The 18,500-nt window shown below is 35.5% G+C and overlaps 1 pseudogene across 3 annotated transcripts; it reads left to right on the forward strand.

The window, feature by feature from the left end:
* The first annotated feature begins 5,534 nt into the window (after window positions 1-5,534).
* LOC149398456 (putative protein phosphatase 2C 6 pseudogene) lies at window positions 5,535-8,937 on the forward strand (annotated as a pseudogene). Of its 3 annotated transcripts, XR_016297082.1 has the most exons (3): window positions 5,535-5,762; window positions 6,454-8,130; window positions 8,753-8,937. The product of XR_016297082.1 is annotated as a putative protein phosphatase 2C 6 pseudogene, transcript variant X2 (transcript). The 3 variants fall into 3 exon arrangements; XR_016297081.1 differs by lacking the exon at window positions 8,753-8,937 and having other exon boundaries at window positions 6,454-8,581; XR_016297083.1 differs by lacking the exons at window positions 5,535-5,762; window positions 8,753-8,937 and adding an exon at window positions 5,878-6,249 and having other exon boundaries at window positions 6,454-8,581.
* Window positions 8,938-18,500: the final 9,563 nt, after the last annotated feature.

Consider the following 18,500-nt stretch of genomic DNA (forward strand, 5'->3'; position numbering starts at 1 on the left):
CCTCGGTCACGGCGTGCACGCGATGACTCGGTGTTGAGACTGGCGGCCGAGCGCAAGGAAGAAGATGACGAGAAGAAGATGGAGAAGAAGAGGAAGGGACGGTGATGGTCGATGATCTTGATTGTTGCTGTTTTTTTCTATAGAGAGAGAGACGAAGAGAGAGAGAGAGCGAAATGGAGAGAGAGACGAAGAGAGAGAGAGAGAGAGAGAGAGAGAGAGAGAGAGAGAGATTTTGATTTTGGACGAAGATGAAGGTTTTAATTATCTAATAAAAAGAAACTAAATAGGAAGGATATAAATGTAATAGCTCATTTTAGGTAGTCATATTTTAGGATAAAATTGGACTTATTTGATTTTGGTCCAAAATCATTGTGGAGGTCATAGAATAGGAATACTTGGTCCAAAAACACTATTTGAGTCATTTTCTTCGCCCTCATTTAACTATTTTTTTTTTGAGCCATTTGGGAAGTCTCCCCGTAAAATTGCATCGGCCACTCGTAAAAAAATGTTATATTAATTCGTATGACTTCGAATTTCCTTTGAACTTTTAGTACTATTTTTTTTTTAATGATTTTGTCAAATATAGATCGATATTATTCACTACATGAAATAAACTATTAAATTATGATGCTTGTGGTGGCTGAAGTCCAAAAAATCGCAACTAAATCAATTTTTACTTTGAAAATATCGTGGTTAAAATCTAGTCTATGTTTCAAAATAGCCGGGACTTCTTGTTGCTATCTCAAGTTGTAACTAAATCATAATTTTACCGTACTGATTCATAGCATTTATTCGCATTCTCAATGTAACACCTACAAGCACTTGTTACAATAAAGAAAACTAACATTTGGTTAAAAAAAACAAACACACCATAAGTGGTCCAAACATTAAGGCCACAAAGCGAAGAATTAATGAGACATATCAATATTGCATGTTCAAACTTTGCATAATGAAACTAATTTATCTAGTAAAAGACTATTCAAGGTCATTTCACAGACTTCTAAATACCAATAAAAATATTCTATGTAAATGAACTCGGATTCACCTCTTAAATATATTAATGTTGCTTTTAATGAATTTGCCAAACACGGAGAAATATTTATAGCTTTCACCGGTCACAAGGTACAATAAAGGAAAATAACATTTCTCAAAACAAACACACCAAAAATGCTCTAACACTCTTAAAGCCACACAAAGCAAAGAATTAATGAGACGATCAATATTGTATGTGCAAAAATTCCAAAATATTAATCACTAAGTTTTTTTTTACCATGAACTAATGTATGGTGATACTTATATTATTGTAGTAAAATAAGCTCAAATGATTAGGGATGGCAACGGGTACGGGTAAGACCGGGTACACCTATTCCGTTACCCGTACCCGCTATAATTTTTTACCCGTTACCCGGACCCGTTTACCCGGATTTTGAGACGGGCCGGGTAACGGGGATACCCGCCGGGTAAACGGGTTAAAAATGTTGGACCCGTTTACCCGGTTTAAAAAAAGGGTAGCAGGTCGGGTAGACCTGCTTACCCGTTTATAAAATAAAAATCCATCAACAATATAAAGTTTAAAAATAATATATCATCTTTAGGTAAACATATGATTTATTATATTTTTAAAAACAATGTTTAAAATATATCATCTAATTATGTAAACATATGATTTATTATATTTTTAAATATTTAAAAGTTAACGGGTCGGGTCCCGGGTAACCGGGTACGAGATGGCTATTCCGTTACCCGTACCCGGACCCGTTAAAACCTTAACGGGTATTACCCGTTTACCCGTTTACCCAAAAAGAACGGGTATTACCCGACCCGAATAAATCGGGTAACGGACCGGAACGCGGGAACATGTCAAATTGCCATCCCTACAAATGATATTATATGATATAAGATATAGTAGATGAAAATCTTATAGAGCCTTAGGGGTGTGACTTACCTTATAGTATTTAACGGAAATGGCATTAAATGTTATCACTAGATGTGCATGATCTTGATTTGCGGTGGGTTCACTTGCATGGTTTAAATTCAATAAAGCGTTGTCCATGGCTTGTAATAATTAATGGTGAGCGTTTTTCATCATTTAGTCTTCACATTGTCCTTGATGCCAAAAAAACAAAAACAAAAAAAAAACAGAAATCACAAAGATGTTGTCTATATTGCCCTTTTCCCAAACATTGAGTCTTCTATGAACGAATGGATCGGATCTGAATTGAAAAATGGAAAGATTTATACAAATTATACCTTTCGTCGAAAGCTTTCTATATTTACAAAAGAGAAACTCTCCAAATGTTAGACATATAGCGCATTCAAACTCGCAGAGTTAAAATTCTAGTCAAATTATTTAAAAAATTAAGAAAGTAGTTAAAATTAAGACATAACGCATGCATCATAAACTTGAGACTTATTGGGTTATTTATTTAATTATTTAAATAAAAGATAACTATTTGGTTAGTTGATGTAGTTTCTTCTTTTTTAAATAAGGTTTTAAACTTTAATATTATTATTATTATATTTTCTTATAATTTTGTGACGCACAACTTCCTTTTTGGCAATATTTAACAGTGTTCTAATTGTCTCTTGTCCAATAAAAAAAAATTCTTATTTTAATCAAGAAAAGAAAGGATAAATAAAAAGAAAAAAACTACCTTTTTAGGTATACTCAACTTTTAAGCCAACAATGGTTTTGGAAGCTCTTTAACCTAATCCAATTTATATTAGCATGTTGAGAAAACAAGTATTTTAGTTTGCTATTATTAGCTAACATAACATTCTTAGCTCACTAACCGAATTATTATCATTTGTGTTAGGTATTTTCCATGCTGTATATTTTAACAATTACAAACGAATACAATGCTTCTAGTAGCACATGAACTTGCTAGTACATTCTACTTTGCTAATAAATTTAGAAGCGTTTTTAATGCGTTCTCACAATATAGATTGGACTTTTTTAGGCTGTTTGTCATTTTATGAATATTTTTCAAAATCTTTTGGGTCCAATAAGAATTGTGCAAAAAAGCTATTTGTGATTGAATAAAGTTTGTTGACTAATAGCAATTACTTCTATGGATTTAGAAAGTGGAAAAAATCAAGATATGTATATATAAAGGTGCAAGGCTTTTTATGATTTAATAATAATTTCGTTTTTTATTGTTCGGACAGTTTGTCAAGTTCAAAATACTTTTATGTATTTTAAATGTCTTATGATAAAAAAAAAAAAATTTAAAGAAAGAAATAAAAGTGTTATTATGTGTGTTGTTGACTTATTTTTTTATCATAAGTTTATTCGGCAAAATATCTTGCAACATGCTTCAGGATATGTTGAGACATCTTGACCGCTCGTAAAATTATAATTTCGACAAGTATCCTGTTTCACGAAAATTTACATCAGAAGACTTTTTGCATTTTTTTCTTTGCGTGAATGGATAAGTGAACCCTATTTTCGACTTCTAGAGATGTGCGGTGGCTGTGGTGTAATACTCTGGATGATATTCATCTTCTTATTAAGCATTAGAGTTTATTTTTTGGGTTTTGCGATTTCGTGATTCAAGATTCAGTTGACATCATAGATTACCAAACACTTGAGGAGTGTTTGAGAGTGGAGTTGAAGGGAGCTCATAGTAAGGGGGAAGGTATCAATAGGAAAAGAGCCTTGAAACGCGGATCGTTCATATAAGTCTATTGATGTATTATTGACTACTTATTGATTAGTGAATTTCATTTCCACTGAGCAGACTACCTCCAGAGTAGATGACGTTGCAATGAACTGAATTATCAATATTTGTGTCATTTATTTTTACGCACTACTTTTTGTTTATCCATCTATTGCATAAGAACAAATTGTCGAATACATTGATTCTACATAATGGATATCTTATCTCAATCTCTTACTAAACAAAACTTCCAAAACATCCAAAAAAAAAACATAAAAAGGGCATCATCAATTTATATAATGGCAACGAGCTGAACGCCTTTAGGAAGAGCATATATATTTTGGTATTAACTTAATATCTAGTTATTTTTTTCATTTTACGTGAGTCATAATTATTTTATAATTTAATTAATATATATTTTTTAAATAATATATTTATCGATAAGCTTTTCAATATTTTGATTTAGATAAATAAGTCAATAATCACTTATTTATTATTTTAATATTGTTAAATATTTTTTTTTATCATGCTATTTTGTGGAATAACCATAATCCAAAATATTAGTATATTAAAGGGCACTGTAGTTTAATAGCCAACAAAAATATTCATGTTTTGAATATAACCAACGTTTGCCAACTTTTGGAAAAATAGCCATAACAACATATGTGACATAAGTGATAGCTAATAAAAATTATTTTCATGACCTTAACTTTTTAAATTCGTCACTTTCTCTCTCTTGGTTTTGAATTCGTCATTTTCTCTCTCTTGGTTTTGAATTCGTCACTTTCTCTCTCTTATTTTCTTTCTTACATTTTTTTTTCATAAAAACTTCAAAAATCCATATCTATCTCATATGAACTCGAAATTGAGTGATTTCAAATCCTACGAATTCGTGATGCCGAGATCTTCAAATATAGATCAATTGTGTTTGATGAAAAATCATGTTTAATGCGTCATGTTTACGTGTGTTTGTAATGGCTTTTCCAGAAATATTCAATAAATTTCCATTTATTTCCAGATGATTTCAAAAAAATTTCAGTTATTTCCATATCTTTATAACGTGATTTTTCTACATCTACGGCATTAAAAATATTTTTCATCCAACACAATGGGTCTATTTTTGAATATCTCGGCGCCACAAATCCGTAGGATTTTGAATCACTCAATTTCGAGATCATATGAGATAGATATGGATTTTTGAAGTTTGGATTAATGATTGGAAAAAAATAGGAGAGAGAAATTGACGAATCTAGAAAAAAAAACCGACACTTTTGAAATTTTAACTTATTATCCCCACTGCCACCTCATACATTTGTCTATTTTCTCGTAACTTTTTAAACGTTGGCTAAATCTCAAACGTTAAGATTAAGATAGCTTGTTAGTTACAAAATTCTATATTAAATAATTATGAAATGTCTGTCAACAAAAAATCATACTATTGATATTGGTTACTTATTTTTCCCTTTTTTAATAAATATTATTTTTAAGAAAATAAATTTGCTCTTAAAAATATCATATGATAGTTAGCTGGAATAAGAAGAAATACTTGAAAAACTCGTCACATAGAAAATGCAATGCTTTTATCCACTTTATGAGAAACTTTGAACAATAAAACAGATAACACGACAAAAAAGAAAAAGAACAATTATAAAAACGACGTTTAGAGTTTAAACAAGCCAATTCCTCGTAGACTAGAGAGGCTCACAAAACGACAATCGTATGAGAAATAAACAACAACTTTGAGTTTGACAACGAAACATACTTTTTTTTAAACATACTTAACCATCGCTTACTCCAAAAGTTTCCATTAAATTATTTTACCTAACAATATTTTATTAAAAATAAAATAAAAATAAACACAAAACCGTAGATATGAGAATAAATAAATAATTATGAATAATATAAAAACTATTATTCTTTTGGTTTCATTTCATTTCATATGCTTTGTTGTTGTAACGTTGGGTTTATTTATTTTTCTCGGCATCCAAACAGATCAAGTTCCGAGAATTTTTTTCGCTCTTTCCATGGAAGCTAAGTTGACGGAGATTCCAAGTCACAGAGAAATCTTCCGACATTGAAGTCGCGGATTAGAGTTCTGAGAAGGTCTATTCTTCGCTTGAGTTTTTTCTCTTTCTCTTTTTCTTTCTCACTTTCTTTCTAAGTTTCTAGTTCTTATTATTATTTTTTTCCGAAGTGATATTAAGTTTGTTCAATTATTGATCGTCGAGTCCGTATATTTTTTTTCCATATCAAATTTGAACTTATTGTAATGATTAGAAAATAGCTTTTAGTTTCTGCAAGAGTTTTATTTATTTAAATTAAAATTTTGATAGTCGCAGTGTAAAATTAGGTTGAAATTTGGTTAGCTGTGTAAAGTAGAAAAAAAAAAAGAAAAAAAGAAGAAGGAAGTAGAGAATGAAATAAAAAAAAGATTCAATGTCTTTGTTGAGTACGTTGTGGTCTATGTATGTTCAGAGACATCACATGGCATTTGATTAACTTAAAAAAGCTATTTAATATATCTTGAAAAGGAAAACGAAAGCTCTGTATTTATACATTCACCAGCGTAAAATTCAGCCTTCCTATTTTGGTACTTTCCAAATTCTTTCGTTGTTGAAAATATGATCTCACATTCTCACTGGTTTTTGTTAGTCTCAGAAACATTTGATCAGAACCTGTATTTGACATTTTTTCTCTCTATAAAATAAGACCCTAATTTATCCCCAAATAATGACTTGGTTGTTGTTTCAATTGTCCTGTTTTTCGGTTTTGGAAAATCTTATGGGAAATACAGGTAACAGAGAAAAGGGGAAGAAGAAGAAGAACTGTGAGTATGTTTGCGTTGATGAATCAAGCATTGGATTGAGTTGAACCGAAAACGATACCGAATGGGTTCTTGTTATTCGACGTCGAAAGTGGTGCAAGGAAAGAGGAGCGACAACAAAGTCGAAGTCGATTCGACGAGCAATGTAGGTTCGAGCGTTGAAGAGACGGGGTCGAAATCTCCGCCGGAAAGCTCTCCTCTCCGGCGGCCGAGACCCCGGAGCCGGAGGCACAACCACCACCAGAGGCACGGCTCGGGGCGGTGGAAGAGGCGGAGATCATCATCGGGCGGGGACGAATCGGGGTCGCTCTGGGGCTCCGACGGGATCGAGATCCCGGGGAGGCTCTGCGTCAACGGAGCCTCGAAGATCGCGTGCTTGTACACCCAGCAGGGCAAAAAAGGGACGAACCAGGACGCGATGGTCGTCTGGGAGAGCTTTGCCTCGAGGGACGATACCGTCTTTTGTGGGGTCTTCGACGGGCACGGCCCGTACGGCCACCTCGTCGCGAGGAAGATCCGGGACTCTCTCCCCATCGCTCTCTCCGCTCGCTGGAAATCATCCGACGGAGACGGAGACGGAGGCGGAGACTCCGGCGAGGAAGAAGAAATGGACGAGGAGTGGCGCGAGCCCTCGGAGGAAGACGGAAAGAAGCTTCCGGAGATGTACATTCCGCTGAGGCGGTCGATGCTGAGGGCGTTTCGGTCAATGGACAAGGAGCTGAAGCTCCACCCGACCATCGACTGCTTCTGCAGCGGCTCGACCGCGGTGGCTCTGGTGAGGCAGAGCGACCACCTCGTGATCGGGAACGTCGGAGATTCGAGGGCGGTGCTAGCCACCAGGGACGACGACGGTAATTTGACCGCCGTCCAGCTCACCGTCGACCTGAAACCCGACCTCCCGAGAGAAGAGGCTCGGATCCGACAGTGCAAAGGTCGAGTCTTTGCGCTCCAGGACGAGCCCGAGGTGGCTCGGGTCTGGCTTCCGAACAGCGACTCGCCGGGGCTGGCCATGGCGAGGGCTTTCGGGGACTTCTGTCTCAAGGATTTCGGGCTGATCTCGGTCCCCGAGATTTGCTACCACGGGCTCGGGGAACGGGACGAGTTCGTGGTCCTCGCCACCGACGGGGTTTGGGACGTGATTTCGAACCGCGAGGCCGTCGAGATCGTGGCCTCCGCGCCCGGCGGGCCCCGGAACGCCGCCAGAGCGCTCGTCGACTGCGCCGTCCGGGCGTGGCGGCTCAAATACCCGACGTCCAAGAACGACGACTGCGCCGCCGTTTGCCTCTTCCTCGACCGCCGAGAGCCCGAGCCCGAGGCCGCGAGAGCCCCGGAAGTTGATCACCGCTCCAACGAGATCGTCGCCGTCGTCGAAGATGATGATCATGATAAGGCTGCTCCGGCGAACAGCCCGGCGAAGAGAAGCTTGGCTGAGTACATTTCGGCCGCGGAGGACGACGAAGAAGGAGATTGGTCGGCTTTGGAAGGAGTTACCCGGGTCAACAGCCTTCTGAGCATCCCGAGGTTTTTTTCCGGCGATAAGAGATCGGGTAGTTGGAGAAAATGGCTGTGATTGAGTTCACTTTGTTCAAATTTTGCTCAACGGAACCTCTGTTTTTTTTTTTTTTTTCCCCAACCCCATTCGAAAAGGTAATTTTTTTTTTTTTTTTTTTTTTAAATTGAAATTACAATTTCATTATATTAGAACTGCTTCACTGGCTGTGAGTTTTCAATTCCACTTGCAGATTTACATGTACTGAATATAACTTGTCCAAGAGTTTGAGCAAAAGCCAGTATATATGTTAGGGGTGTTTTTTTTTTTTCCCAAGATTATTCATTTTTGTGTAGACTATGCTTTAATTTTTTTTTTTACCCAGTGAAATTGAGAACTCTACAGATTGGTGAGCATTGTGAAATTTTGTTCCGATGTTTTTCTTTTTTTCTTCATGATTTACATGCTATAATTTTTCTTTTTATTAGGAAATCAAAATCTAAAGTAGTTTCATGGTGGTTACAACATCAGTTCCGGAGGGTTTAGTTAATAATCATGGAATTATTGTAGTTTATTAGCCAAAAAGAATAATACCAAAAAAAACAAAAACAGGGAAGCATTCGGGTCCACAGAGAGTATGTATTATTTATAGTAAATCCTTTAGGATATGATTTGATTTTGACTAGTGGGGTTTTTTTTCCATATCTTTCTCCATTGTGGAATAAAAAGTAATTTACTTTTCATTCTGATTTATTCTTTCTTTTTGGACTGTCAAGTTAGGTGCCTTTATGAAAGAGCAAGAGCACATATCAAAAGAAGCAAATGAATTTACTATCACAAAACTGCTTGTAAAAGAATGGTACACAGAACACAGCGTATTAGTCATTGTAATGGTAGCAAAATAGCATGTAATGTTATATCATAATGATGTTTAAGAAAGGTTAGTTTGGAAAAGATCTTCAGTTTATCTTTATAAACCAATGAGAAGTTTTGCTTCCAAAAGTTGACTTATATATTACTTGTCTTCAGTCCAACATAACATCACTAAAATTATGAATTTCTTCAGCATGATGATTGGACTTATCTTCTATTCTTAGCATTGTGGAAATTTTACGAACATTTTATTTTAAGATGGTTATTCTCCAAATATCTCAATTTTGATATATCATAATGACCTAATTTTTTTTAATAAGATTTTATTAATATTATTACAATAAACACCTTAGAACCTTGTTAACACATATTCTCATAATAAAAATGATAATTAACATGTTCTCGGAATTATTTTTTAAATTGGGTTCTCGAATCATTTTTACTATGAAATTTGGCATTGATCGATGCTGTTTTTTTTTTTTTTTTTTTTTTTTTTTTTTTTTTTTTTAAGACAGTTTTGCTGTAAGTGAGGATTGAATCCACGACTTTCACATTGGAAGTGGTGTGAAATTACCAATTAGATTATGCTAGGTATCACTTATCGATGATGCTGTTTTGTGAAAACATTAAGTAGGATATCAAAATAACTTGAAATCAGCCTTTGGAATAAATACAAGTTTACAAGCACAAGATTTTTTTTCTTTCAGAAGTGAGTTTTGGGATCCGGATTGTTATGTCGTTATTTTCACATGGTATATGTAACACCCGGATAGCAAAAATTGACATAACAAGCGACAAGCGCCAAACGACAAGCGCCAAGCGACAAGCGCCAAACGACAAGCGCCAAGCGCCAAGCGCCAAGCGACAAGCACCAAGCGCAAGCGACAAGGGACAAGCAACAAGCGCCAAGCGACAAGTGCCAAGAGACAAGCGCCAAACGAAAAGCGTCAAGCGACAAGCGTCAAGCGCCAAGCGCCAAGCGCCAAGCGCCAAGCGCCAAACAACAAGCAACAAGCGACAAGCGCCAAAATCCTATAGCTAAGTCATTAAAAACTCAGAGAAGTCATTCTCGACTCAAAAATTCTCTCTGAACTTGAAAAGTTCTCTCTTAACTTGAAAAGTTCTCTCTTAACTTGAAAAACTATGCCTCTCTCTCACTAAAGAAACATTTCCTCTCTCTACCCTCTAGAGACGAGATGAGACCCCCCACCTCTACTAATGTTGAGCATCGGAGCGCGTGTCGGGGGAAAACCTTCAGCGCCCCCCTAGTTCATGATTCTTGATTCTCAGGTTGAAGAACACGAAAGCCGACTATACGAAGTGACGAGGAGCCAGAAATCACTTTCCGGCGAGGCAAGGACGACACGTGTCCCGCAAATGTTATCCGAGAAATCGCATTAACATTTTGGCGCTAGAAGGAGGGGTTCCCGAGAACAACCGCGGGCTCTCCACCAGCAGACTCTTTTTCTCCGCGGAAAACATTTCAATATGACGAAGATTGACCCCGGATAGCTAAGGTGGGATCGGCCCCGAATGGCATAATGACTCCAACCCAATATGGCTTGGACTAGTCCTAAGAAGGGCGAAGCCCCGACCTCAAGGGGTACGAGCGAGCCTAGCCAAAAAAGGCACCGACCTTGGCCGTAAGTGGTTGAGTCATCATGCTACTCGGAGTTCGTTTCACTTAAACTCTAGGCGGTTTGAAAAAGATTCGATCCTAAGAGAGACCCTAACAAAATCTACACTGATGAGTGCAATGCCCCGTACCACTAGTGGCTCGAGTTGGTCTCAAGCAAAGCCCGCCTTACGAGGCATGGTCTCCCAAAACCATGATCTTTCGAGATCGAGCACAACCACGAAAGAGACTTACTCAGCCATAAGAAGTTTGGGTTGTTGCACTACTCAACATAGGTTTTTCTTGGGTCCCTCAGCCTTACGAGGCCACGTCCCACCGGACTCAATCCTACAGGATCAAGCCTTACGAGGCCACGTCCCACGGGACGCAATCCTATGGGATCAACCCCACGGGGTTAGCCTTACGAGGCCACGTCCCACGGGACTCAATCCTACGGGATCAGCCTTACGAGGTCACGTCTTACGAGACGCAGCCCCACGGGGTCAGCCTTACGAGGCCACGTCCCATGGGACTCAATCCTACAGGATCAAGCCTTACGAGGCCACGTCCCACGGGACGCAATCCTACGGGATCAACCCCACGGGGTTAGCCTTACGAGGCCACGTCCCACGGGACTTAATCCTACGGGATCAACCCCACTAGGTTAGCCTTACAAGGCCACGTCCCACGGGACGCAATCCTACGGGATCAATCCCAGTGGGTTAGCCTTACGAGGTCACGTCCCACGGGACTTAAATTTTGCAAAATCGCGCCCCACGAGGCGTATCGCTACAAGATACGTATCTAAATCACAAATGGAAAACCAAACAGTCTAAAGACATCAACGACGAAGCTCTCGGGGAATTCAAATTAAATTTCTCGCTCGACAAGTTGCTCAAGAAACTGGGGGGTTAATGTTATGTCGTTATTTTCACATGGTATAAATAACACCCGGATAGCAAAAATTGACATAACAAGCGACAAGCGCCAAACGACAAGCGCCAAGCGACAAGCACCAAGCGCAAGCGACAAGCGACAAGGGACAAGCAACAAGCGCCAAGCGCCAAGCGCCAAGCGCCAAGCGCCAAGCGTCAAACGACAAGCGCCAAAATCCTATAAATACCCCTTCTCTCTCTTTCTCAAGGTAAGTCATTCAAAACTCAGAGAAGTGATTCTCGACTCATAAGTTCTCTCTGAACTTGAAAAAATACGCATCTCTCTCACTAGAGAAATATTTCCTCTATCTACCCTCTAGAGACGAGATGAGACCCCCAACCTCTGCTAATGTTGAGCGTCGGAGCGCGCGTCGGGGGAAAACCCTCTGCTCCCCCTAGTTCATGTTTCTTGATTCTCAGGTTGAAGAACACAAAGAATGCGAAGAACACGAAGGCCGACTATTGGCGAAGTGACGAGGAGCCGAAAACCACTTTCAGGCAAGGCAAGGACGAGAATAGAAGAACTTCATCACACCTGACCTACGTGCGGTCATAGGGTCCGACCCTAGATCGAACCACGGACGGTTCTGAATGCTAATCCAAAAAACGCGATTAACACGGATCATGTCTCTTTTGTGCCTCATTATGCATTTATGCTTCTCAAATAAAATTGTAACTTGTAACCGACTAAAAACAAACAAATAAAATATAATTATAATATGAAAAAACATATGATATACCAAAAGGTGACATGGGATCTGAATTCTCAGCGGTAAATTTAGACATGATACGAAAAACAAGTTGTAAATTGCCAAAATAAAAAAAAAAATAAAAAAAAGACATCATTTTAAATTATAGACTAGTCTTAGGGTATATATGAGGCACAAAAAAAAAGACATCATTTTAAATTGCAACTATTTTGAGGCAACCATACATTGTTTATGAAGCTTGTTGATCTCCACCAACAAAACATCGACTTCGTTGCAAACCCTAGTCCTCCATTTAGACTCCGCGTAATACGTACGAGCCCTTTTGCTTTTGGCTCTCGCCGCAACCTTTTCTCGTACCGATTCCACGCTCTTCTCGACCTTTGACACACTATCGAGCCATGCCTTGGCTCTAGACTCGTCTCGCAAATCGACCAAGCTCTTCAATTTTTTGTCTAATTCTTTGAGGCTTGATTCCAAGTTACTCGAGTCCTCGTAGATCTCGAAACAAAGACATGGAATGGTTAGTAGTTCTAAGAATTCCATTGCGCAAAATAGTGCCTCTCTCTTTTTTGGTGTTATTACTATATGAATTGTGGTTATATTGCTTACTCTCCTTTTATAAATTTTGTGGGAAAGGAAAAGTCTCTCTAGAGATTAGAACTCGGTCGTTTTCATGATTAGTTCAGGGAAACAAGTTGAGGAAAAAAAAAATGGATTATGCCTAGCTAGTTTGCTTATGTAAATTAAGTTGACTTTAAGGATGATTATGAAAGAGAACAAGTTTTGAATCTATGTTGTGCTTTCATATTTTTAGCTTTTGCAGGTATGCACTACAAAATGAGTCGTATATGTATTTAGTGTTATGCATAGAATTTAATTTGGTAGGACAATGTCAGCGATGGGATCATGATTAAATCATAATGCTATTTTACTTGATCATATGAACCTCAGAAATATATATATATATATATATATATATATATATATATATATATATATATATTATGGTCACCGATTACAAAATGAGTTTGCTTATACCTTGCGTGTTTGTTGTGGCTATAGCTATCACATTGGTCTTATAAAATCATGAATGAAACTAGGACTTAGTAACTAATGAGTCATAGATATAGACTATATTTAAAAATGACATTTTCCCACAGAATGATAAAAGGTATATACCTTTTTTTTTTTTTTTTTTTTTTAATTTATAAGCAATTAAGTCACAACGTTTAATTAATTATTATTAATTATAGTTAATTAGTTCGTGTACGTTTAACTAGTACACGCTAAAAATCGTAAAAGAAATGTTCACAAGAAATAAGTCTTGCAGCCATATAATATAAATTTATGGGCACTGTAGTGAAATAGCTAAAATGAAACTATGAAATTTGTTTTTAGCATATGTTTCACAATTTTTAGGGAAATAGCCAACACCCTTATGTGACAATAATTAAGGTTTAATTTACCCTTATTTATTAACAAATTCGTCACTTTCTCTCTCCTACTTTTTTCATACACTTATTTTTACATAAAAACTTCAAAAAACCATATATATCTCATATAAACTCGAAATTGAGTGATTCCAAATCCTACGGATTCGTGACGCCGAGATCTTCAAAAAATAGATCCATTGTGTTTGATGAAAAATCATGTTTAATACCATAGATGTAGAAAAATCATGTTACTACCTTAAATATGGAAATAACTGGAAATTTTTGAAATTATCAAAAAAATAAATGGAAACATAACTATGATGCATTAAACATAATTTTTCATTAAATACAATGGGTCTATTTTTGAAGATCTCGACGCCACGAATTTGTATGATCTAAAATCACTCAATTTCGAGTTCGTATGAGAAAGATACGAATTTTTGAAGTTTTGATGCAAAAAAAATTATTTGAAAAAAATAGGAGAGAGAAAGTGACGAATTTGTTAATAAATAAGGGCAAATCAGACCTTAATTATTGCCACATAAGCCATTTGACTATATCCCTAAAAATTGTCAAACATAGGCTAGATCCAAAATCACATGTTTAAAGTGGCCTAGTTACTTACAAATCTCTAAATTTATACATAGAAATATAAAAGAACAGTCATGAAAATGAAGCACTAAACAAAATAACTATGGAGAATTATATCTCTCCTCAAAATTAATAATAAAATCATCCAATAATTTTTCTAGCCTACTCATTTTTGTAAGAGGAGGTTTCGCTACTTGAGATTTTTCAAGCGGGACTTTTTCCAGAACCCATAGAACCATTGATGGAAAATCAGCCGTTTTTCGGGTCGCCGACTTGGCAGAAAAAAAAGTCCTGTAACCTCTCAACCTATCTCTCAACTCTATTTCTCCATTTGAACCTGATAACCAACCAATATCCTAGCGTTTTTACCTCAATGGTATTTTTTTATCACCAAATCCGCTATTCTCTCGATCATCTCGATGTCTTCGAGCCAACTATCTTCTAATTATGTCTCCAAACCTAATCTTGAATATCAATCAAATCCTTCGTCTGCTTCTCGAGAGCACTGATTTTCGACTCAACCTTTCCATAATTCTTGACGCTTTGACGCGGGGGCTTAATTCGGCTAACATCGGAAATATGATGGAAAATATAACATCCATTAATTTAGACACAATTTTCTTTCCTCTTCTTGTCTTGTGTGTGTATGTGTTTTGGAACTACAAAATAGGTATTGCTATAAATATAGAGGATTATAAGAAGTCATGTAAGGACAATAAGAAGTCATGTAAGGAAAACAAAAGTACTATACCATGATTGCCCTCTAAGCAATCTACACTTTTCATCAACTTATTGATAATTCCAATATTTTCTAAGTTCCAGCAAGGGTCAATCACAATCGTTAACGGATATTTTTTTTCTTATAAATAAATAAACATTTATAATATGTATATCAGTAACATCTTTGCATTTATTATACATAACACGTTAGTGGTCCAAGTTGATATCTTGGTCCTTTGATTTTTCCCATTCAAAGTTTTTAATCTAATAATCACACGCTGATAAACCTGGAAAAATAAATACAAGGTCATGAGAATAAACTATTATGAGCATTCTCTAAATAAATAAATAAAGCTATTATGAGCATTGGACCTTTGACGATAATTACTTTATGAGTACTGTATATAACCCTAGGCCAGGGGAAAAAAAAAACACCCCCATTTAAGTGTATGAGCAATATAATTTAATTTTTTTTATATGAATAATAAAGAAATTGCATGATCATCTTGGAAAATTATTCTCTAAAAGTACAAAAAAATTATAAAATAGCGATTTCCTCTTCTTCTTCTTCTTTTTTTTTTTTTTTTTTTTAACTTCACTATGATATTCTATTTTAAGGAAGTTGAAAATGTTAGTTTTAAAGGTAATTTAGTAGCCAATTTCAAACACGAGTTTAAGGATGTAGCCAACGCTTGATAAATTTTACAATCTAGTTATTTACATAAATAAACGGTTATAAAATATTGAAAATACCGTTATGTTACATGAATCGTAGAAATCAACTACTAACCAACGTTTCAGCCAGTCAAAACTTATCGCGTGTAAATAAATGGAAATTAACTCAAGAAAACTTAATATCGTAACTAATTGGACTACAAAAAGAAGAAGAAAATATTAAGAAACCGAAAGTTTATCTTCTAATGTATGATATCGCGTGTAGAATAACAAAAAATTAACTGAAATTATCCCAAAAAAATAAAGATTAATGTAGTAATTTGTTAAATGATAACAAAACCACATCATTATTTGTTACTACATTTGAAACTTAAATATAACGTTGGCTAGATTACAATACCAGCGTTTCAAGTTACTTAATCCGTGTAATTTTTCTAGTTTTAATTCTCTTGAAAAAAAAGTTGATTAAAATTTTGATTGGCGAATTAACATAATGTCCAAAAAAAAAAAAAAAAAAACCTCTTAAACTAGAACAGGGCTCTTGCCGTACTTTCGTAATTGTTGTTTTCTTGGCCGATCCGATTCAATTATTTTTTAATCAAGCATTGTATCGTCATGAAGATCCAGACTCGTGATCGGAAGCTTTTCTTTTCCTATACTTTCGTCGTTCAAATTTGCATGTTTTGCAATAATATTTTATGAGACCACTCGTTTGCTTTTGTTTGTCGTTTTCCTCCTTCGATTCAACTTTCCGTCGAGCATTGTCATGAAAATCACATCTCTCTAGATTCAACATTGAGCATTATAATGAATAAATTTCAAACCTTTATTCTCTGGTGCGCCAAATTTTTCTTTTTTAGCAAACTTACTTTGATGTCGTTTTTCTATATCTGTTCAAGATTAGCAAAGAAAAACTCAATTGTGTAGCATCTTTTCACATTTAATACAACACATGTTTTACCTTGTTAAGTATTGTAGAGTAGAGACACACCATGGGACCAAGCAAAAGTGCAACAAAAAAATGAGATGACTCAGCAATTAATAATATTAAGGATAATCTAGCAACGTAATTCAAACATGATTTTAAGGATGTAGACAATGTTTGGTAAATTTTGTAAATTATCTATTTACAGAAATGAACGGTTAAAAAATATCCGAAATACCTTATGTAACATCAGGGTCGGCCCGAACTCATTTGGGGCCCTAGGCGAATAAACATTTTGATGTATTTTGATAACAATAAAAAATAAACATAAAACAAAAAATATAATCATTAAATAAAGGTGCTAACATGTTGATGACATAAAGTCGTGCAGAAAAAACAAAGTCGTCATAAGTTATGGCTGGTTCCTTTTATAGAAAAGATCAAGAAAAAAAACTCCGAAAAAAAAATTAATAACATTAAATACAAAATTTTGTTTGGGGCTCATCCAAATATGGGGCCCTAGGCCTGGGCCTAGCTCGCCTTAGTTCAAGACCGGCCCTGTGTAACATAAATTATAGAAACCAAATAAACTAAAATTAACTGAAATTAACAAAAAAAAAATGTTGGCTACATGTTTATATTCAGCATATTTTAATCAAAGTTAATGTAGTAATTTGTTATATGATTAATAAAGTCACGTCATCATCTGTTGTTACATTTGAAATTTTAATGAAACATTAGCTAGATTATAATATCAATGTTTTAAATGGTTTAGTCCGTGTAATTTTTTTAATATTAATTCATTCAACCGTGTATGCTTTCACATTAAGGCTGGGTAAAGAGGCAATACAAATTATTTTTGAAACGCAATCAGAACGGAATGTTTTGTTCCAAAACTAACGGTCAAATCAGAAAGGATAATATTAATAAAAAAAAAATAACGAAAATATCTTTTGCTTTTCGAAGAAAAAAAAGTCTAGAATTGTGGCAGACAGAATAGAAATTCCTTTCCGCCACTATTCACTATCTTCTCTAGTTGGAACCGGAAAATATTTGGATTCTAATTTTGCTATTGCAATGGAAGAGATTTTCGGTTCTATTTGATTCCAAATTGCCTAGGTTTATCCCACATGCTTCAAATGTCATAAAATAAATAATTAATTATATGCTTTTGTCTCTTACAAGAGAAGCGTTGATTGGCCCTATTGCTAGTCCTATATCTTGCAATGTCCTATGATAAAAATAGGGATCCCATAAAAATATCACACCCATTTAATTATTTATTTATTTCTAACAATCCGATTTTGGTCTTTTGGTTTTAGTTTACAAAGAAAAGTCACCATGATGATCAAGGGAAAATATAAGCATTACTTAACACATTTCATATCATATTGGTTTTTGGTAAAGAAAATGAAATGGAATTAGAAGTCCCTGAGCTTTTACTCCAACAACCAAAGTCCTAACTACACATTTCTTTGTTGGAGAAATAAACATGTCGTTTTCCATTTAGCAAATGTGTGTCCTTCAAAGACCAAAGTCTCTGTGTTCTACAAAGATTTTCATGTTTATTTATTTTTAATAATATAAATTACAAACTCTCATGTGGAGGCAAAGCCAAGCAAGCAAGCAACTACCAAACAAACCCCTCTGATTTATTCTTATTTTATTACTCCGTTTTCTCTACTCATAATAATAATAAAATAAAATAAAAACGCCATAATGCCATTTTTATTATTGTTATATTCCAACTTCCCTCCTTCAAAAACCAAGCCAAATTCAATCATCAAAATTAAATAAAGTAAAATAACATGCATACCACATTTTTTACTCTCTTTTTCCCTCTCTTACTCTCATGTCTTTTTCTTCTTAACAACTATCTCTACCTATATTAATAAGACCCAAAGAACTACAAACGAAAATCAAGATCCATGATATATATATATATATATATATATATATATATATATATATATATATAATATATATATATATATATATAATATATATATATATATAGCTCAAATACTAAGCAAGGTTAGGTGATAGAAAGC

Source organism: Urtica dioica, chromosome 5 (genome assembly GCF_054948205.1).
Source record: "Urtica dioica subsp. dioica isolate 48M chromosome 5, U.dioica_male_clone48M_v1_H2, whole genome shotgun sequence".
Classification (NCBI taxonomy): domain Eukaryota; kingdom Viridiplantae; phylum Streptophyta; class Magnoliopsida; order Rosales; family Urticaceae; genus Urtica; species Urtica dioica.